This window comes from Heteronotia binoei, chromosome 11, assembly GCF_032191835.1.
Source record: "Heteronotia binoei isolate CCM8104 ecotype False Entrance Well chromosome 11, APGP_CSIRO_Hbin_v1, whole genome shotgun sequence".
NCBI lineage: Eukaryota > Metazoa > Chordata > Lepidosauria > Squamata > Gekkonidae > Heteronotia > Heteronotia binoei.
The window spans coordinates 64,583,305-64,604,176 of NC_083233.1; the positions used below are offsets into that span (position 1 = coordinate 64,583,305).

At 48.0% G+C, this 20,872-nt stretch overlaps 1 protein-coding gene across 9 annotated transcripts in view; it reads right to left on the reverse strand.

The window, feature by feature from the left end:
* ARVCF (ARVCF delta catenin family member) overlaps positions 1 to 20,872 on the reverse strand; it is a 628,036-nt gene that overhangs the window by 302,837 nt on the left and 304,327 nt on the right. The gene's annotated exons all lie outside the window — the stretch shown is intronic.

Genomic DNA, 20,872 nt, shown 5'->3' on the forward strand with positions numbered 1-20,872 from the left:
CCATCTGTTGGAGACCCCTGTTCTAAGGAAATTGGGGAGATGGAGGACCTGGAGACATGGGGAGATGGGGAGATGTTCTGCTGGCATCTTAAGAAATCATACTGAGGAATGTCTATCTTCATGCACTCATACGTTGAAGACTCATCTCCGGAGAGTGTCAGCTGTTGTCATCTTGACTTAGCTTCCACACAGCAAAGGTGATGATGATGATGATATTGGATTTATACCCTGCCCTATACTCTGAATCTCAGAGTCTCAGAGCGGCTCACAATCTCATTTACCTCCCCCTCCCCACACAACAGACACCCTGTCAGGTAGCTGGGGCTGAGAGAGCTCTTACAGAAGCTGATCTTTCAAGAACAGCTCTGCAATAGCTATGGCTGATCCAAGGCCATCCCAGCAGCTGCATGTGAAGGGGTGGGGAATCAAACCCAGCTTTCCCAGATAACAGTCTGCACACTTAACCACTACACCAAACTGGCTCTTGGTGATAAGACACATACTTTGCTTGCAGAAGGCCACGTTTCAATCACTAGCATCTCAGATGAAGGATATTGGATCCCATGGATGTGTAAGAAACCCGTGACCCATGAGTATTGCTATCAGTCACTGTAGACTGATCTGGGTGGACCAAGGCTTGGACAGTAAAAAGAGGCTTTGCATGGTCAAACCATTTCCAGAGGCAAGAATGAGGTACATTTGGAATGTATGAATCAGGATCAGATTTTTCTTTAAAAATGCATCATGTGAAAATGATCACTGTATGTAAACTGTATGGAGAGGAAGAGTGAACTGCCAAGGGGGCAGGTCAAGACAAGAGGATGAGACTTTCCCTACTGACAACCAGTACTCTCTCTAAGTTGTGTAGTCTTGTGAGCAAAAATTCTACTTTGTGAGCTACTGGCACTGAACTTGTGAGCTATTGCAGGAATTAGCTTGCTCTGGGGCCATTTTGCCTGAGCTAAGACAAAAATGTGTGAGCCAGAAGCTAAAAAACTGTGAGCTAGCTCACACTAGCTCAGCTTAGAGGGAAGACTGCTGACAATTTTCCTTGAGCGTGAACGGTGTGAACAACTGCACCATCTGCACATCAGACAAATAAGAAGCACCCACTAGAATGGGTGGCTGGCTTTTGAAGAGGAGCTGACAAAGTCGATGATCATTCGTTGAGCCAGGGAAAGAAAGGAGAAACCTCTGCAAATTAAGGGAGAACAATAAAGCCACATAAAAGGCAGGTTCACAGAAAGGTTATAGTTGGACATTTTTTTATAAACCACAGAACATTCAGACACTACTTTTTTTTGCGGGGGGGGGGGGGGACAGGGTTATTTATTGAAAGTCACTGTTGTTTTAAGAAGAACAAGACCACCACCGGAGAGTGGGTGAAGGGAAACAAAAAGGAAGGAGCTCAAATGCATTGATAGTACTAAATAGGGTTGCCAGGTCCTGCCTCATTGCTGGCAGGAGACTTTGGGGGGGAGGGGGTGTTCTTGGAGGGGGCGGGGACATCTTCAATACAATGTCACGGACATAAGAACATAAGAGAAGTCATGTTGGATCAGGCCAATGACCCATCCAGTCCAACACTCTGACACAATCGCCAAAAAACAACAACAACCAGGCGGTCCATCAGAGGACACCAGAAGCCCTCCCACTTTGCCCCCCCAGCACCAAGAATACAGAGAATCTTTGCCCTAGACAGAGAATTCCAACAATACATTGTAGCTAATAGCTACTGATGGACCTCTGCTCCATATGTTTATCCAGTCCCCTCTTGAAGCTGTCTATGCTGTCAGCCATCACCACCTGATGTGGTAGTGAATTCCATATGTTAATCACCCTTTGGGTGATGAAGTACTTCCTTTTATCAGTTCTAACCTGACAGTTCTAATCTGACAAGTGATGTCATCGCATTAGAGATGCAGTCCCATGGAAGGCCCTATTAGCATTGGCTGGCAAGAATTGGGCATGCTGGCACCTCACATGCCTGAACTCCAAACTGCAAATTTGCTGCTTGGAATTCACAGAAGCATGACCCCGCATGCAAAAAAATCATTTATGGGAACCCTTTAAATGCTTTTTGCAAGTGGGAGCCATGCACCCTTGAACTCCAAGTGGTGAATTTGCCACCTGGAGTTCAGGTGTGCAGCCGGTGGCCTCTCTACCCACTCCTGAAAAATATAAAGGGCCCTCCAGACATGTGCTCCCACCAACCAGCTGGAGGGCTCTTTAAATCTCACAGGAGGAAATGGAGAGAGGTGACTGCCAGTGGCTGCTGTTGGGGGCGGAGCTTACCCACCTGCTAGCCCATTCACAGTAGGCAGGAGCCTATGAAATTGGGGAGGACCCGCCGCCACCACGGGACTGGCATCCCTAGCACTAAAAGTAGCAGAAACATGGCATGGCCTTTATATTGGGGTGTAGGTATCCCCAATGTGGTGCCCACCATGTGTTTTTAGAAAATGAGCAGGACCGGGTGGGGATTTTGCCCAGCAAAGCTTCTGATGGAGCACTGGAGACCTGATTGGCTCTGCAGATTTTTTAAAAATGTTGCTTTGCAGCAGCTGCCAACACAGCACAAGCCCCTTCACTGTGTGACTGAAAATAAGCCACAGTAGCCATTTTGTGGCTGGCTCCACCTCTTCTGGCAGCCATTTAATGGCTGCACCACCATATGTGTTGGAATTCCAAAGGTGCCCTCAGGCTTAAAAAGATTGAGGACCCCCTGTTCTCCATAGCCTCCATAAAATCTAGCAATTTCTCTGCAATATTTCTGCAGACATCTGGAGACAAAACATAGCCATTACTACTTGTTACATCCACCGAAGAGTGCAGTAAGACATAGCCTTTGCATGCCTTTGTAATTAACAATAAAAATTGCACTCTGCTTTGGTAATTTCTGGCTGGTGTCCAGATTTAAGCCGCGGCAGGACTGGACTATTTTTAAAATGAGGCACGTGAAAAGGTCTACAAAGCCTTCACTGTCCTAGCGAATTTGGAGGTGGGGGGATGCACTTCAAGAATAGGAAATCTTGCGGGCAGCATTCCAAGTCTCCGCAGGGACTCTCTGATCTCATTCATCCCAACTCTCAGCAATCAGAGCTACTGGAGGCTGGAGGTGGAGGAAGGGAAGGCATCAATCAGCATGTCAAGGAGTTTGGAAGTTAACCTAATTAAACTATACAAGGAAAGTAACATTAATGGGAGGGAGGAAATGAAAGATCTGGCTACAACACAACAAAGCCCAACTAATCTGCATTAAGGTAAAAAAAAATCTGTCCTTAATTTATTTTGATGTGCTGAACTATTAATCAGAGATGCTGATCTCTGATTATCTGGTTATCTTGCATACCACATGTGAAGTGCATTTTTCCTTCGGCTGTAAACAACTAATTTTAACCCAACAAGGGGAAAGAGGTACACTTTGGCCTAATCCTTCCTTCCTTCCTTCCTTCCTTCCTTCCTTCCTTCCTGAAATAAGCAAAGATGTTGTGTTAGTATCACAGAGTCAGCATAACACACTCCTGCTTATCTCACACTGATGATAGAAACACACCAAAATATCTTTCCAAACTGATATGGCAGAAGATTTATTTGATTTATAAACTGCCCTCCCCTGGGGGGTCTCAGGGCAGTGTATAACATATACTTAAATAAATATACAGTATATATCTCAATAAAGTTCAAAAAGACAATTGAAACAGTAAAAACACTATCGTGTAATTCTCTGATGGGGTCTGGTGTCAATTTATACCCTCCTCATAGAGAGGGGAAGAACGGTGAGAGGTGGAAGCCAGGCTTGATGATAGACCGTTGCTGTTCTCAACCGTAGGCCTGGCGGAACATCTCTGTCTTGCAAGCCCTTCAGAATTGACCCAAGTCACTAGGCAGAGAGTTCCACCAGGCCAGGGCCAGGGCTGAAAAGGTCCTGGTCCTGGTCGAGGACAGCCAGATATCTTCTGGGCCAGGGATCTACAGAGGATTTTTTTGCCTAAATTTGGTCATGCATGGTAGTTTCCTCCCAGGCTTGGCCCCCCTCTGTGGCAGGTGCCCTCCTGCCAGCAAGCTCTGTTGCCCTCAGCTGCTCCAAGTCATAACAGAAGAAAACTAAAACAAAGAACAGTGACCACAGAGTTTCTGGCAATTCCTTGAGGCACCTTTCTGGAGTTCCCCTGCAAGTGACATAGCAACACTGGCCAACATCGCATGCACCCCCTGTGTCCCCACCCCCTCAGCTCTCCTACCATTTACCAGGTTTGGCCTGGCAACCCTATTTCCTGTCAAGAACCAGTCCTAGTTGAGGTAGGTGGGTTAAGACCTGTGAGAGGACTTTGCTGCTTGCTGCTTTCGAATTGTAGAATTCCCTCAGACGTAACTGGTAGTGATCCTACAAGCTTTTGAGACTGGACATTTATGAAGCACTCAGCAGTTTGATACATCTTGTACCCTACATGTGTTAGGCTAAATTAATAGCTGCAGCGAGAAAGAAACAAACTGAGAGTCTCTGAAATTACTTCACAACTCTGAAAATTTTGTAAAAACTAACATTTTAGTAATTATTGCTGCAAGATTTGGGTGGTTCCGGGGGGCGGGTTTGTAGAAAAAGCCCAGCAGGAACAAAATTTGCATATTAGGCCACCACCCCTTATGTCACCACTGTTTCACAAGGGTTTTTTGTAGAAAAACCCAGCAGGAATTAATTTGCATATTAGGCCACACTCTCTGACACCAAGCCAGCTGGACCCGAATTTGAAAGTTTAAGGAATTTGTTAGGCTCATTTCCTCATGTTTTTCATTGATCTGATAATGGTCCATGTTATTTGTAATAAACAAGTGGTTGTTATATGGAGCGGTTGTAACTTTAACGCGTACGTGCCATCTATAATTAAAACATTACATTTTAAGCTGCTCTTTGAAAATGTTCTAATACAGCTATGGTTTTTTTCTTCTTCAATAGCTATTGAGTCAGTCTGGTCATTTTAAGAATTAAGCAAAACACAGTAGACTGAAAACAATCCCCTGGGGCTTCTATTAACGGGAAACTTGCATTTCCCATTAATAAAACGTGGTGTGTGCAAGCATATGTGTGTATGAGAGACAGGGAGAGAGAGAAAATCAAAGCTCTCTCTCTCTCTGCCAAGGAAGTTTTGTCTCCTTGCCATATTCCAGTAAATCCCCTTCATTCTAACAAACAAGACACACAATGCCAGGTCTCAGTCCTGTGCATCACTGGGAAATTCACAGCTGAGTAGCTCCCATTCAGCTCCAGCCAAGAACGTTAGATTGTCTATTAAGCCAACATTCTATTATATGGGAATAGCACCTCTGGCTAATCAATGGCAAACAATCAATAAAGTTTATTATGAAGGCTCAGAAACACAATATTCAAGCCGCAGCTCTAACCTAATCAAGCCAGGGAGCGAAGGAAGGAAACTATCCACAGACTTCCATGTTAAAAGTTCGGGCCCTGTGGGGATAGAGAGCAAGCTACCTGGCATTTTGGAATGAGTCAGAGACGAAAAGTTACAATGGATGGAAAAGACTTGTAAGCAATGTTTTCCATTCGCCACAGACGGGGCCCGGTTTGATGGGGAAGGTTCCCAGCTGTACGAACGGGTAACAAATCAACTTCGACCTGATTTCCAAGCAAGGATTCAATCCGCATCTTCCAGCTTATCTGCTTCGCGCCAACTGCTGGGCATGAAATTGACAGGAAGTGGTACAAGCACGCCAAGCAGAAACAAAGATACGGAAAATATGCAGCCACTCTGGCTATGTGCTTCATCTCCTGCTAGCCCTGGCTAAAGCATGACAAAGCTTTGCTGACGCTCATGAGTTTATCTTTGCTAAGGTGACTTGCTTTTCTCCGCAGTCTAGCTTTGGGCCGTATAGCGTTTATTCAGATTTCATGTTTTTAATCATCTGCAAGTTGCATGCACGGTTGCAAAGGCTCAGAGCTGTGGAAAAAATAAATCTAACTTGAACCTGACATCAACATAGCAGAGAAATGAGGTGGCTTTTTAACAGGGTGGTCTCTTCGTTTTGGCGCCCTGGAGGAAAATATTAAAATCATGCATACACACAGTGAACGCTTGCCAGAATATTATCTCATCCATCTCGCTTGGACTTTGAGTCAGCTGTATTCTCTGGGCCTCTCTTTTGCATGTGTGCATGCATAATATATGTACCGTGACACTGTCTCACTCATCCCTCCTTCCCTTTAGGCCAGTTTGGTGTAGTGGTTAAGTGTGTGGACTCTTATCTGGGAGAACTGGGTTTGATTCCCCACTCCTCCACTTGCAGCTGCTGGGATGGCCTTGGGTTAGCCATAGCTATCACAGGAGTTGTCCTTGAAAAGGCAGCTGCTGTGAGAGCCCTCTCAGCCCCACTCACCTCACAGGGTTGGGGGGGGGAGAAGATATAGGGGATTGTAAACCACTCTGAGTCTATGATTCAGAGAGAAGGGCAGGGTATAAATCTGCAGTCTTCTTCTTCTAGGCTAGTTGCTGTCTCTCCAAAGCACTTTCTGCACATGAAAATACACTGCCCACCAATGTTCCCCCTACGAAGTGGAGTAGTTCACATTCTGAGTAGAATGAAACTGCTGTACTCTTAACATAGAAGCCCCGTGGCACAGAGTGGTAAGCTGCAGTACTGCAGTCCAAGCTCTGCTCACGACTTGTGTTCGATCCTGGTGGAAGCTGCATTCAGGTAGCCATCCCAAGGTTAACTCAGCCTTCCATCCTTCCGAGGTCGGTAAAATGAGTACCCAGCTTGCTGGGGGGAAAGTGGGGAAGACAATGGAAAACTACCCTGCAAAAAGTCTGCCAAGAAAACGTGATGTGACCGTCACCCCATGGATCAGTAATGACTCAGTGCTTGCACAGGAGACTACCTTTACCTTAAAAAAAAACCCTCTTAAAATAGGCAATAATAATAAATAAATAAATAAATAGGCAGTGCAAGACCTGCACGACTCTAGACTGCTGCTGAGTGGGGCTTCCTGTGTTAATGAGCTACTGCTCATGCATACAGCTTAGAGGGATCACTGCTGCCCACGAATGTGCAAGCCCTATGTCTCTGGTGGCAACCCTTTGCCCCCTCCAAATATTCCTAGTAAATCTTGGCCTTAGATAGATTCTTCTACCTTAATAATGCCTCAAGGCATTGATTGATGACCAACATGGTTGAGGAGTTGAAGCACTTTTCTTATGAAGAATGGCTAAAGCAGGGGTGTCAAACATGCAGCCAGCTGGATGGATCAGGCCCTCAGAGGGCTCCTATCAGGCCTGTGAGCAACTCACTGTCACCTGCTTCCTTCTCCCTCTCTTGCTTCCTTCTGCATCACAGCTTGCTTTGCCAGGCTTGCTCAGCCTCTATTCTCTCCATTGGCTGACCAGCACATGAAGCAACTTATGTACAAAAGCTCGCAATGCCCAGCCATTTCATGTTTTCCCCTGGGTCTTAGGCTCAAAGCACTGACCATGAGATTTCTGTAATGAATGTCAGTAAATCAAAAGTAGGTTTGCAACTTACAGACACACACCTGAACAGCATAGGATTGCTACAGCACAGATATCGTCTCCAAATTTTGATGCAATAAACTTGCAGGGGTGGCCAACGGTAGCTCTCCAGAAGTTTTTTACCTACAACTCCCATCAGCCCCAGCCAGCATGGTCAATGGCTGGGGCTGATGGGAGTTGTAGGCAAAAACATCTGGAGAGCTACCTTTTGCCACCCCTGCAATAAAGCAAGAAGTGTCAGTTATCAGAGACTGTTAAATAAATAAAATATTGCGAGAGTGCTAATATTTTAAGCATAGAATCATAGAGTTGGAAGGGACCTCCAGAGTCATCTAGTCCAGCCCCCTGAACAATGCAGGAAACTCTCAAATACCTCCCCCTAAATTCACAGGATCCGGACTGCTGTCCGATGGCCATCCAACCTCTCTTTAAAAACCTCCAAGGAAGGAGAGCCCACCACCTCCTGTTCCACTGAGGAACCACTCTGGCAAATTCTTCCTAATGCTGAGCCAGAAACTCTTCTGATTTAATTTCAGCCCATTGGTTCTGTTCCTACCTTCTGGGGCCACAGAAAACAATTCTGCATCATCCTCTATAAGACAGCCCTTCAGGTACTTTAAGATGGTGATTATATCACCTCTCAGGCACCTCCTCCCAGGCTAAAAATGCCCAGCTCCTTCAACCTTTCTTCATAGGATTTGGTCTCCAGACCCTTCACCATCTTTGCTGCCCTCCTCTAGACCCATTCCAGCTTCTCTATATCCTTCTTAAAATGTGGTGTCCAAAACTGAACACAATACTCCAGGTGAGGTCTTACCAGAGCAGAGCATGTTTTATTTGTAGAAACTAATGGGGTATGTGATAGCATGGGGTGAAAAAAGTAGATTCTCATAATGCTGGAGGCCTGAGGGCACCCAGTGACATTAATGGATTCTGAATGGGTGAAAAGAAATACTTGTTTATTCCACAAGTGATTAACAGCCCACTGCTTTCAGTGGTATTAGACTGGAGTAGTTCTGCATAAAATTGCACTCTAAAACTGTGGAATCCACTGCCAGTGAAGATAGTGATGGCCACAGGCATAGATGGCTTTCATAAGAGATTCATGGAGGAAAGATCCACAAATGGCTGCAAGCTTTAGTGACTAAAAGGAACCTCCATATTGAGTTATATCCTTTGTATAACCTCTAACCTGGTAGATAGATCCAAGTAACAAAGTAGGAGTCTAGTAGCACCTTTTAAGACCACCTAAGTTTTATCTTAAATTGGTATCATTTTGCATTCTAAAAACTGCCTACCAGTTATATGCAGCTCTGCTCACTGTACCGGATTCCTCGTCTGATAAAGTGTGCTTAGAGCACACGAAAGCTTACATTTTGAATAAAACTTTGTTGGTCTTAAAGGTGCAGCTAGAGTCCTACTTTGTTACTCTAACCTGGTAGTAATCCCAAACAAAAATCTCCTGTGAGGGTTAACAAGTCTAACCAGGAAAGGGGAGAAACAGCCATGGAAAAAGGCCCTGGTGCCTGCTCAGTCTCCCCAAAGGAGGGAGGGAGAGGCCGCCCCCAAACCAGTCCCACCCACCTGAAAAAGACAAGGAAGGAAGGAGATGGAAGAGGCCCAGCAGGCTGAATGAGGCTTCGGTGAGCCTCACAATGCCCTTCTGCAATCAGGCAGGCCCACCACAGATTGGGTGGGAAGCCACTGGTCAACCAGGAAAAGTCCCAGTGGACTGGATGCTTATCTGAGAATCCATCCACTCACTCAGCATTATGGCCTGTTGGCAGCACAGGGAAGCTTTCTACTGTCTAATACATAAAAACCAAGATAACTGATGGTTGGCCAGCCCTTAGTAAGTAGGTAAAAAGAGGACTGTAGCACAGGAACAGAACAGGAAGTGGTATGGAAGGCAGATATAGGGTATAAATGAGGAGTGCTTCAGATGGCAGCTGGGTGGGTGGAAACCTGGGGTGTATAAGAAGGAGAGGTGCTTTGTAAAGACTGATCTCAGTTTGCCCCAGCAGGAGACGCACAGTGTTTCAAGGGCCCCTAGACCTCCATTTGTTGTCTTTAAACAGAGCTTTGGCTGAATGAACTACCGGTGCTGTGAAAAACGAACCTTGTCTACCACATCACACTGAAAGTGCTAAGCTGCACGCCACAAGGCAGCCATGAGAGATGTGAGAGACAGAGAAGCCTTATTTGTAATCTCAGTGATAAATGCAAGAGGATGATCCAGACAAATGAAGGTTCTGTTAGACGCAGGTCTAGATACCAGGCAAAAAAGCCCAGTGAGACATTTCTCACACAAAACAGAAACTTGTCCACATGACACAGCCAGGACACTTCATTCCCTCTTTTAAAAGATGACTTTGGCAACAATTTTCTTTTCAGTTTCAAGTATAAAGGGCTGAATTTGGAAATACAATGATGTATATTTAGTATTTTCTCTCTAGCAAGTCCTTTGAGTTTTAACTCTCAAAAGCTTACATCCTGAAACTCTTCTTTGGTTTAATTGTTCTATGGCAGATCAACATGGCTGCCCTCTGACACTACCTCCACAGAGCTTATTACTAGAGATGGGAAAGTCAACACAGTTATCCTGAACCTTTGTCTACAGGGATAAAGAATTGCAGAGTGTTTCAGCTACACACACCTTTGCTCATTCTTAAAGTCAACAATCCTTTCCTAGAACCCTGTTCTGGGAGGCCAACCTTCTATGCCAGTTATTATTTGTGGTCACCAGGGCTTTTTTTGTAGCAGGAACTCCTTTGCATATTAGGCTACACACACACCCCTGATGTAGCCAACCCTTCAAGAGCTTACAGTGCTCATAGTGCAGGGCCTACTGTAAGCTCCAGGAGGATTGGCTACATCAAGGGTGTGTGGCCTAATATGCAAAGGAGTTCCTGCTACAAAAAAAGAGCCCTGGTGGTCACTAACAACCCCCTCTTTTCTTACACCTGCAAAGAGCTTCAAGAAGAAGTGGGGGTCTAATTCACATCACAGTGGCATACGAAGAAGAAATGGTTGATGATAGTCTCCTTGAAGACACCAAATTAAGGCTCTCTTGCCCAAGGCCCAGTGTAAATGAAGGATGATATGCTAGAGAAAGAAGTACTTTTCTCCCTTTCTCACCATACAAGAACTCAATGAAATTGCTGAGCAGTCAGGTTAGAATGGATAAAAAGAAGTACTTCTTCATCCAAAGGGTGATTAACACATGGAATTCACTGCCACAGGAGGTGGTGGTGGCTACAAGCATAGACAGCTTCAAGCGGAGGTTGGATAAACATATGGAGCAGAGGTCCATCAGTGGCTATTAGCCACCAGGTATAGATGGAATTCTCTTTCTGGGGCAAGTGATGCTCTGTGTTCTTGATGCTTGGGGGGGCAATAGTGGGAGGGCTTCTAGTGTCCTGGCCTCACTGGTGGACCTCCTGATGGCACCTGGGTTTTTTGGCCACTGTGAGACAGAGTGTTGGACAGGATGGGCCATTGGCCTGATCCAACATAGCTTCTTTTATATCTGCATAGTGAGAGAGAAGGTGGTACTGTATAGCCCAATCTTAGCATATCTCAGAAGCTAAGCAGGGTCAGCCCTGGTTAGAACTTGGATGGGAGACTATCAAGGAAGACTGCAAAGAAGGCTATGACAAAACACCTCTGCTTCACACTTGCTTTGAAAGGCCCTTGCTGGAGTCACCATTAATCAGTTGTGACTTGCCAGCACTTTGTACACACACATCTGCATAGTGCTGGGCATTATGCTTGGGAGAGAACCAAGCAAATTAACTACTAGCAAGCTGGATCTGCAGAAGTGTGCACAGATAACAACACTCAAGGATTAATTCTGGAATCTGTAACAATAAAACCATGTGTGGAGTGTTTTCCTTTTCATACCTGAGAAACAAAAAAGTTGTCTAGAATCAGGGGTGTCAAACTTTCGGACCAGGGGCCAAATTAGACCCCCGAGCAACTGGCTGCCATCTGCTTCCTTCTCCCTCTCTCTTGCTTCCTTATACATAACAACTTGCTTTGCAAGGCTTGCTCAATTGCACAGGAACTACAAAGCAAAACCTCTATTTTCTCCATTGGCTGAGGCTCCTCCCTTGGGGAGAAAGAGGGGGGGGCAGAGCTTGCTTTGCAAGGCTCTCTCAATCACACAGCAAAACTACTGAGCCAAGCCTCTCTTCCTTCTGTTGGCTGAGGCTTCTCCCCCTCCTGGGGAAGTAAGGAGCCTCCTTTGCCCAGTTCCCTGGATCCCATGGGAGAGATACAAAGAAAGCACCTTTAAGACCAACGAGTGCTAATGTTTTATGCATGTTTTAAGTTTAAAACAAAAACAAAAAAAACCCTTTGTGTTTGTCTTGTGTCCTTTATGAAGTTTATATCTCTGCTACCTAATCTTAAATAGGTACTCACACAGCCCAGCAAGACATGGCTTGGCCCAACAAGGTCTCATTTATGCCAGATCTGGCCCTCATAACAAATGAGTTTGACACCCCTGTTCTAGAAGCTTCTGCGATTAGGGCTTCCAAATCAGAACCTAATCCTTCCTAGTTAGAACTTAACCACTTCTTCACAATTTGTGACCCACCCAGCTGAAAGCCCCCCACCAGTAATTATGACATGTGTGTGGAGTGTTTTCTGGAAAGCAGTTAGGCCACAACTTTTCTACAATGCAAATGTTTGTTCTCAACAATTCAGACCATTTTTTTTTTGCTAATATCTGCATCTAATATCTGTATCATTAAAAACAACAACATCATGTTCCAGTACAGAGCAAGAAAGCACTGACTTTTTGCTCAAGTATAAAAACTTCTTGGGTTGGCACTTCCCAGGTTTCATGGATATGCATACTTAGTGCATTAGGCTGTTTCTAAGCTTCTCAACAGCTGTAGCCTATGGGTGGGATTCACTCACTGCATCAAGTTTGCATTTGGATTGAATGGTCACTGCTCCTTACTGCCCACATCTTTTCCAACTGCGTTGCAGGCATCTGATGCCACAGACAGCTCGGGAACAGCTGAGAGAAAGCTGGCAGTCCTTCAGACTCAGAGCCAAGCCGCTTGGACATGCCAGTTATTCTGCCCACACCAGCTCACTTTGCCAAGCATTTGTTCTTCTATTAAGACAAGCCCTCGGGCACTTATTCTCTTCCAGTGTTCCTGGTTCAGGTGCCCACTGGCTTTGCTTCCAGAGATGCAAAGAATCACCCTCCCCTTCCCCTTCCACAATAAACCAGAGGCTGAGAACTCAGTGACAAACTCTCATCAAGTTTTACTACCAAGATGCCATCTTTTACCCTAACCCATGCAATAGCACAATGAAAGAAGAGGTCTTTAGAAGTCCAACTCTGAGTCACTTCCAAGTGCATTTCTCTCTTGCCATTTCTTCTAAAAGCACAAAAAAAGAATGGTGGTCATATTAATCTATTGAAGATAACAGCGTTTTCTAGCATATTCTTTCATGGACTGTGTACGTTATGCACCTTCAAGTCACAATCAACTTATGGTGACCCCAGCAAGAGCTTCCCAAGGAAAGGGAGAAGCAGAGGTGGTTTGCCTTCCTCTGCATAGTCTTCCTTGGTGGTCCCCCATGCAAGTACTGATCTTCTGAGATCTCCTGAAATCAGGCTATATCATAACATTTTGTACATCTGATTTAGTGGGCTCTGTGGTATCATCTGTTAGTGGATATACCCACCACAGGAAAAAGACATTGTAAGTAGTGGAACCAAAGGGTTTAAGTGTTGGAAATAGGAGAGTCAGTCTGGTGTAGTGGTTAAATGTGCAGACTTATCTGGGAGAAGGACAGGTTTCTTACCTGTAACTGGTGATCTTCGAGTGGTCATCTGTGCAATCACACATATGGGTATTCCTCCAGAATGGCCCTGACCTCGGAGAGTTCAAAGCAATCTTGATCGTAGATCTGGCGCGCCTCCCCCTCGTCCTGGGGCGGAGCCACCGTTTGCGCATGCGCGGACGAGGGGGGAGGCGTCTAGCCACTCAGTTTCTTCCCGCCACCGGACAGGTGGAAGACGTGCTAGGTGAGTGTCCAGCAGCGGGGAAGGCTGGGTGGGTCTGTGTGATTGCACAGATGACCACTCGAAGATCACCAGTTACAGGTAAGAAACCTGTCCATCTTCTTCGTGGTCTCTGTGCATTCACACATATGGGTGATTAGCGAGCTATCCCTTCGGAGGCGGGTGCTGGATCTGTAAAAAGTATGCAAGGTTAGACCAGAATGTAATGAGAGTGGTACTTACGGTGGTCAGTCGAAGATGGAGCGAAGTACAGCCCGTCCGAAGGAGGCATCACGCCGGGCACGAACGTCAAGAGCGTAGTGCGAGGCGAAGGTAGACGTGGAGGACCAGACCGCTGCATCGCAGATGTCCTCTATAGGGATGCCCTTCGTGAAAGCTGACGAGGTGGCGACGGCTCTAGTAGAGTGAGCTCGTATGTGTTGCGGGACTGGTTGTTTCGCCAGTTGGTAGCAGAGTTCTATGGTGGCAACGAGCCACTTAGAGAGCCTCTGAGTAGATATTTTGCTGCCCTTATTATGGGTGGCGTAGGTGACAAAGAGTCTCGGATCCTTACGGAATTCTCGAGTTCTGTCTATGTAGAAAGCTAGCGCTCTGCGCGCGTCCAAGTTGTGGAGAGCCCTCTGGCCTGCGTCCGAGGGGTGCTGAAAAAAGGCTGGTATGGTTGACTGTTTCCCTAGGTGGAATGGAGAGACGACCTTTGGTAGGAAGGTCGGGTCGGGGCGAAGGACCACCCTGTTACTGTGAAAGATTGTGTAGGGTGGGTCCGCCCTCAGGGCACAGATGTCGCTAGCCCTCTTGCCTGTGGTGAGAGCCGTGAGTAGTGCTGTTTTCCACGATAGCAGGTGTAGTGGAATAGATGCCATGGGCTCAAAGGGTGGTTTCATGAGCTGGCTGAGCACTAGAGAGAGGCTCCAGGTTGGAAGGATTTGTCTGACAGGAGGGTGTAGGCGAATGATGCCCTTGAGGAAGGCCTTCGTGGCATGATGAGAGAAGACTGTTGTTCCCCCGATGTGGGGGTGGAAGGCAGAGATAGCTGCGAGGTGTACCTTCAGGGAGGAGTATGAGAGGCCTGTTCTTGAGAGTGCTAAGGTATAAGTTAATACCTGAGAGATGGTAGCGCAGTTAGGGTCAAAGTTGTGTTGAGAGGCGTAGTGGGTGAAGCGCTTCCATTTTAGTAGATAGGCTTTCCTAGTGGATGGTTTTCTAGAGTTCAGTAGGACTTGGCGAACGTCCGGGGGAAAGTCTAAAAACTGATTCTCCAGGCCGTCAATTTGAGGGATGCCGGGTTGTGGTGTAGGACCTTCCCGTCTTGTTGGGAGAGGAGGTCCTGTGCTTGTGGGAGGATTAGGAATGTCCTGTTGGACAGAGACAGGAGGGTGGTGAACCAGGGTTGGCGTGGCCACCATGGGGTTATGAGGATGCAGTTCGTGCGGTCTGTTTGGATTTTCTGCAGGACCCTTGTGATGAGTGGGATGGGGGGAAACAGGTAGTGTAGTTTTCCCTTCCAGGTTTGGAGGAATGCATCCCCTCTGGAGAGCTGGGATGGTGGACCTCTCATGTAGAAGTGGGTGCACTGGGCATTTGATGGTGAGGCAAATACATCTATGCTCGGGGTTCCGAAGGTTTTGAAGATTTGTTGGATGTATTGAGCGCTGATAGACCACTCGTGGTTGTTGGTCGAGTGGCGGCTCAGGGCATCCGCCTGGGTATTCTCGGTCCCTGGTAGGTGAACGGCCGTGAGGAAGATGCCCTGGGTGATGCTCCAATGCCACAATGCCAGGGCCCTCTTGCAGAGTCTGATGGAGGCGGTGCCTCCCTGTCTGTTGATGTAGAAGACCGTGGCGATGTTGTCGGAAGTGACCTGGACGTGCTGATTCCGTAGCGATGGGAGAAAGGATCTCAGCGCTTTGTGTACTGCAAGGAGCTCTAGGCAGTTGATGTGGAGGGACCGCTCGTAGTCCGACCATTGGCCTTGGACTGTGAGGGTTCCTAAGTGGGCTCCCCATCCCCACCTGGAGGCGTCCGTGGTGACGATCACTGAGGGGGGAGCTTGTTTGAAGGGCATGCCCGTGCGGAGGTGATGTTCCATCGTCCACCATTTGAGGGATGTTACGATGTGCGATGGAAGGGTCAAGAGTGTAGATTGGTGCTGTGTGTGAGGATGAAAGGTCCTGACAAACCACATCTGCAGGGGTCGCATGTGAAGTTTTGCGAAGCATAGGACTGCGGTGGTTGCTGCCATTAGGCCTAGCATCCTTTGAAACGTTAGGGCTGTCTGGGAGCGCTGGGCAATGATGGTGTTGGCCAGAGATTGTATGCTGAGTACTCTGTCGTGCGGTAGAGAGGCTGTTTGGGAGATTGTGGAGATGTCTGCTCCTATGAACTGAATTCTCTGAGTGGGGGTTAGTTTGGATTTTGATAAGTTGACCTGGAGGCCGAGTGTGGCCAGGAGGGAGAGGGTAGTGGAGACGTCCAGTTGGAGTTGTTCCCTTGAATGGGCGACGATCAGCCAGTCGTCTATATATGGGTATATCGATATGCTCTGTTGTCGTAATGATGCGGCAACCACTGCCATGCATTTGGTGAAGACTCTCGGGGCCGTCGATAGGCCGAATGGGAGAGAGCGGAACTGGAAGTGTTGCTCCCCGACGGCGAATCTGAGAAATCTTCTGTGATGGTGGTTGATTGTGATGTGGAAGTAGGCGTCCTGTAGATCTATGGATGCCATCCATGAGCGTTCTGGGATAAGCGGAAGGATTGCCTGGAGTGTGATCATACGGAATTTCTTGTAGGTGATGTGGAGGTTTAGTTTGCGAAGGTCGAGGATCGGGCGGAGACCTCCGTCCCTTTTCGGCACCAGGAAGTAGCGGGAATAGAACCCGGTGCGATGGTATTGGGGTGGGACTGGTTCTATCGCGTTCTTGTCTAGCAGGGACGCGATTTCTGTCTGTAGCGGTGCGGACGATGGGGTGGTAAGAAATCTGTGATGTTTCGGGGTGGATGTGAATTCTATTAGGTATCCTCTCTGTATGATGGTGAGGACCCAAGCGTCCGATGTTATGTCTCTCCAGGCGGAGTAAAACTGTTGTAGACGGGTGTGGGGGTTTGGCTGAAGGAGGGAAACTGGACGTCTCGTGGCAGGGTGGTCAAAGAGACGGTTTTGAGGTAGCTGCGGTCTTTTTGGAAGTTTGCGTGCGTGGTCTGTATTGAGATGACAGCTTGGACTGGGGGGTTTTCCGTCTCCATGAGGTTTGCTGTCTGGGGGACTTGGTACCCTTATGGTAGGTGGACTTCCAGTTCCTCTGCCTGTTGAACTGGGGTTGTTGTTGGGAGACCCCCAAGCGTTTCGCCCGTTTCCTGCCGTCATCGACTGATGTGAGGATGTCGTCTGTGGCTGCGTTAAATAGTCCAAGGCCGTCGAAGGGTAAGTCCTCAATCTTATATTTAATGTCCGGTTGGAGTGACGAGGACCTAAGCCACGCATGTCTGCGTAAGGCTATAGCTGAGGCCAAGGCTTTGGAGGAGCACTGTGCAGCATGGCGAGCTGTGTTAATCTGCTGCTTGCTCAGTCTTGCTAATTCCTGTAGGGCGTTAGAGGCTGGTTTTCGTGATTCCTCGGGTAAGGAGGGTATCAGGGTGTTGAGATAGGTGGTTAGGTTGTATGCATATGCTGAGAAGCATGCCGTGTAGTTTTGTATCTTTGTTGCAGCTGTAGTGAGCGAGTATATCTTTCGCCCTATAGTATCGAGCTTCTTGCCCTCTCTTTCCGGGGGTACCGGGTGTCTCGTCTGTTTCGATTTCGAGGAGGAGTGAACTATTATGGAGTTGGGAGCCGGGTGGGTGAACAAGAACTTTGCATCCGGCGCGTGGATCTTGTAAAGGGCTTCGACTCTTTTGGAGGTTGGAGGTACCGATGCCGGCTTGTCCCAGGCTTCCTTGAGTGTCTCGAGGAGGACGGGAAGCATAGGGAGAGAGGAGCTTGCTGGGAGGTCTGAATGTACGAGGTCAAAGACGACGTCCGAGACCCTGGGTGCGTCTGTGTTAAGCTTCAGGTTCAGCGAGTTCGCCATATTGGAGACTAAGTCAAGGTAGGATTTCGGACCCTCTGATGGAGACAGGTCCGCCGGTTTAGCTATATCGGAAGCCGGGGATTGTAGGTCCGACCCCGAGGAGCGGTCGGATTCGGAGAGTTCGGCTTCGGAGTCGTCGTCGGATTCGTGCTGTAGGTCTGGTTGGGTTTCTACAGGTGGCAGCTGTTTGTTTGTCGCAGTGTGTATGGAGCCCGGTGGTGAGGGCAGTTTCGGCTCGAGGTCGAGGCGACTGCGTTCGTCATGGAGCTGAGCGAGTGTGTCGTAGTCGAGGTGGTGTGTGCGCGGGGACGCTTCGTAGTGTCGGGTTCGATCGTGTCTGTCCGCGCGGTCTCGGTACCGAGGGGAGTCATGGTAGCTGTGGTAGTGGCGCCCTCTCGAATCCGAGCGGTAGCGGTCGTGAGAGGGGGATCGTCGGTGCCCTCGTCGGGTCCGGGGAGAGCGAGATCTAGATCTCGACGGGGAGTAGTAGGAGTATCTCTCTCTACGGCGGCTGTGGGAACGGTGACTGCGGCGGCTGCGGGAACGTTGGCGGCTGTCCCTACGGCGGCTACGGGAACGTTGCCTACGGTGGCTGCGGGAGCGTCGGCGGCTGCGTGAGCGTTGGCGGCTGTGAGCTCTTGGTGTGGGTTGCCGTGGTAAAAGGACTCTCGGAGTTGAAGGTTCCCTGGTCAGGGATTGGGCTTCCAGCGGCTTAGAGAGATCTACGAAGGCGCGGGGGTCGAGTGGTTGGTGGCTCTTTGCAGGGGAGTGGACCTCGAGTATTTGGTCGGGTGGAGAGGTCGTGATTGACGGCGACTTGGAGGAGATGCGCACAATCTCCAATGGTGTGATGTTCGGCGTCGGCGTCGATTTCACTGTTGGTGTCTTTGGAGCCGAGGCGGAACTCGTGGTCGGGTTCGATGTCGATCTTACTGCGGTCGAGCTCGTGGCCGGGTTCGAGCTCGTGGGTTGCCCAGATTGGTCGGAGGGTCGATGCGCAGACTTGGTTTTCTTTATGCTGGCGGTGCTCGTCGGATCCACGTGGGCGGACTCGGAGCGGTGACGCTTCTTGGTGCCGTCCGACTTTGTGGTATGTTTGCCGGACTTAGGCTTGCAGGGACCTTGAGCCACGGAAGCTGCCGGCTGCGCCGTTCCCACGTGGAGTGGGGAAGATGGCGGAGGCTGGTGTTGCGCGCCATGCGGTCGGAGGGAGGCTTCCATTAGATGGCTCCGGAGTCTCGCGGCGCGATTCTTGCGGGCCTGTTTGCCAAACTGGCTACAGTGGACGCAGGAATCCGTGCGGTGGGTCTCCCCGAGGCAGAAAAGGCAGAGGGAGTGCCCGTCAGACGATGGGATCTTGGCAGAGCAGCGCGTGCAGCGTTTGAAAGTGACCTTGTCCCTTCCTTCCATCCGCTCCCGGGGGGGGGGGGGGAGGGTGAGGGAGAAAGTCCGAAAGATAGTGAGGAGGTTTTTTTTTTTTTTTTTTTATACGATACCAGGTGAAGATGAAAGACTGAAGTAGGTTGAAGAAAGAAGTAGTTTGCTGAAGATTGCAATGAGGAAGTTGGAGATCAACGAGGTAGGTGCGATCAGGTCAGCGGTAAGGAAGAAACTGAGTGGCTAGACGCCTCCCCCCTCGTCCGCGCATGCGCAAACGGTGGCTCCGCCCCAGGACGAGGGGGAGGCGCGCCAGATCTACGATCAAGATTGCTTTGAACTCTCCGAGGTCAGGGCCATTCTGGAGGAATACCCATATGTGTGAATGCACAGAGACCACGAAGAAGATCCGAGTTTGATTCCCACTCCTCCACTTACAGCTGCTGTAAAAGCCTTGGGTCAGCCGTAGCTCTCGCAGGAGTTGTCCTGGAAAGGGCAGCTTCTGGGAGAGCTCTCTCAGTCCCACCCACCTCACGGGGTGTCTGTTGTGGGGGAAGAAGATAAAGAAGATTGTAAGCCGCTCTGAGACTCTGATTCAGAGAGAAGGGTGGGGTATAAATCTACAGTTCTTTTTGATGGTGTTGGTATGCAGAGCCTAAAAGTATAAAAGGTAAGAGTGGAATGACCTGCTCCCCATGGTACCAATGTTATTTTCTTAGTTGTTCCAAGCTAACAACAGCTGCAATGCAAAAGAAACTCAGGGTCATGATGAAGTTGAACCAACTAAATTTTCCTGACAAATTATAATTTAGCAACATCTCGCTGGAGCTCCCACTAGGAGAGATGTTATGACTTTAAGGTCTGCTATAGAAAGTCCCTAAAAGACTAAACTGTTATTCCACTGGTTTCCACTTGTTGCTATTTTTTCATGTCAAATAAGTTAGATCACCAGGAAGCTGATGCACGTGTGCATCTACATCTACATAGTTAATTTTCTAAACAGAGAAGCATTCCAAGGGTCAAACCCGCTTGGAAGTCAAACTATCTAGAACAGGGGTGGCTAAAGTTGCTTAACATAAGAACCACACAGAATAAATGTCAGATGCTTGAGAGCTGCAAGGCAGGAAGGAAAGGAGGGAGGGAAGAAAAGTAGAAAGAAAACAAATAGATGGAAGAAGGGAGAGAGAGGTAGAAAGAAAGCAACTGTAACTTTAAATGCCTTCTCCAAGCTGCCAGCTGGCTTGACTTAGAGAAGTGATTTACCTTCTCCAAGCTGGCCAAACAGGGCAGTGGGGGGCTTCAAGAGCCACAAAATGTGTGTGGAAGAGCCACATGTGGCTCCCGAGCCGCAGTTTGGCCACCCCTGGTTTAGAAGATCAGTCTTATAACATGTGTAGGAGCTGATTGTTAGTGGTGTGTTAAGATCCTTTGCACAAGTTCTTTCCAATATTACTTCAAATTTTCTAGTACCAAATCCTGGGACTTATAGCAGACTCTAGGGCCGATCTTTGGATGAATTTAATTTCATCCTAGGGATTTTTTTTTTTTTTAACAAGGAAAGATACCGAGAAGGTGACACCATTGCTCTGTTCTTGGAACTGCACCACCATTCTAATGGATGCTTTCTCCTGGTCATATCTCGGATCACACAGGAAGATGTCTTCAAAGGAATGAAGCTGACAGCAAAAGTACTGCACAGAAGTAATGCCTCCTGACAAATACAGATTGTATTAATGTGCTCTGATTTTCAGAAGCAAAAGAAATCCAAAGAGTTATAGCCCAAGACTCTGAACTAGTACAAGAAGTAAAATGTTGCCTTTATCAAGCAACCCAGCTCACTAGTCTATATACTG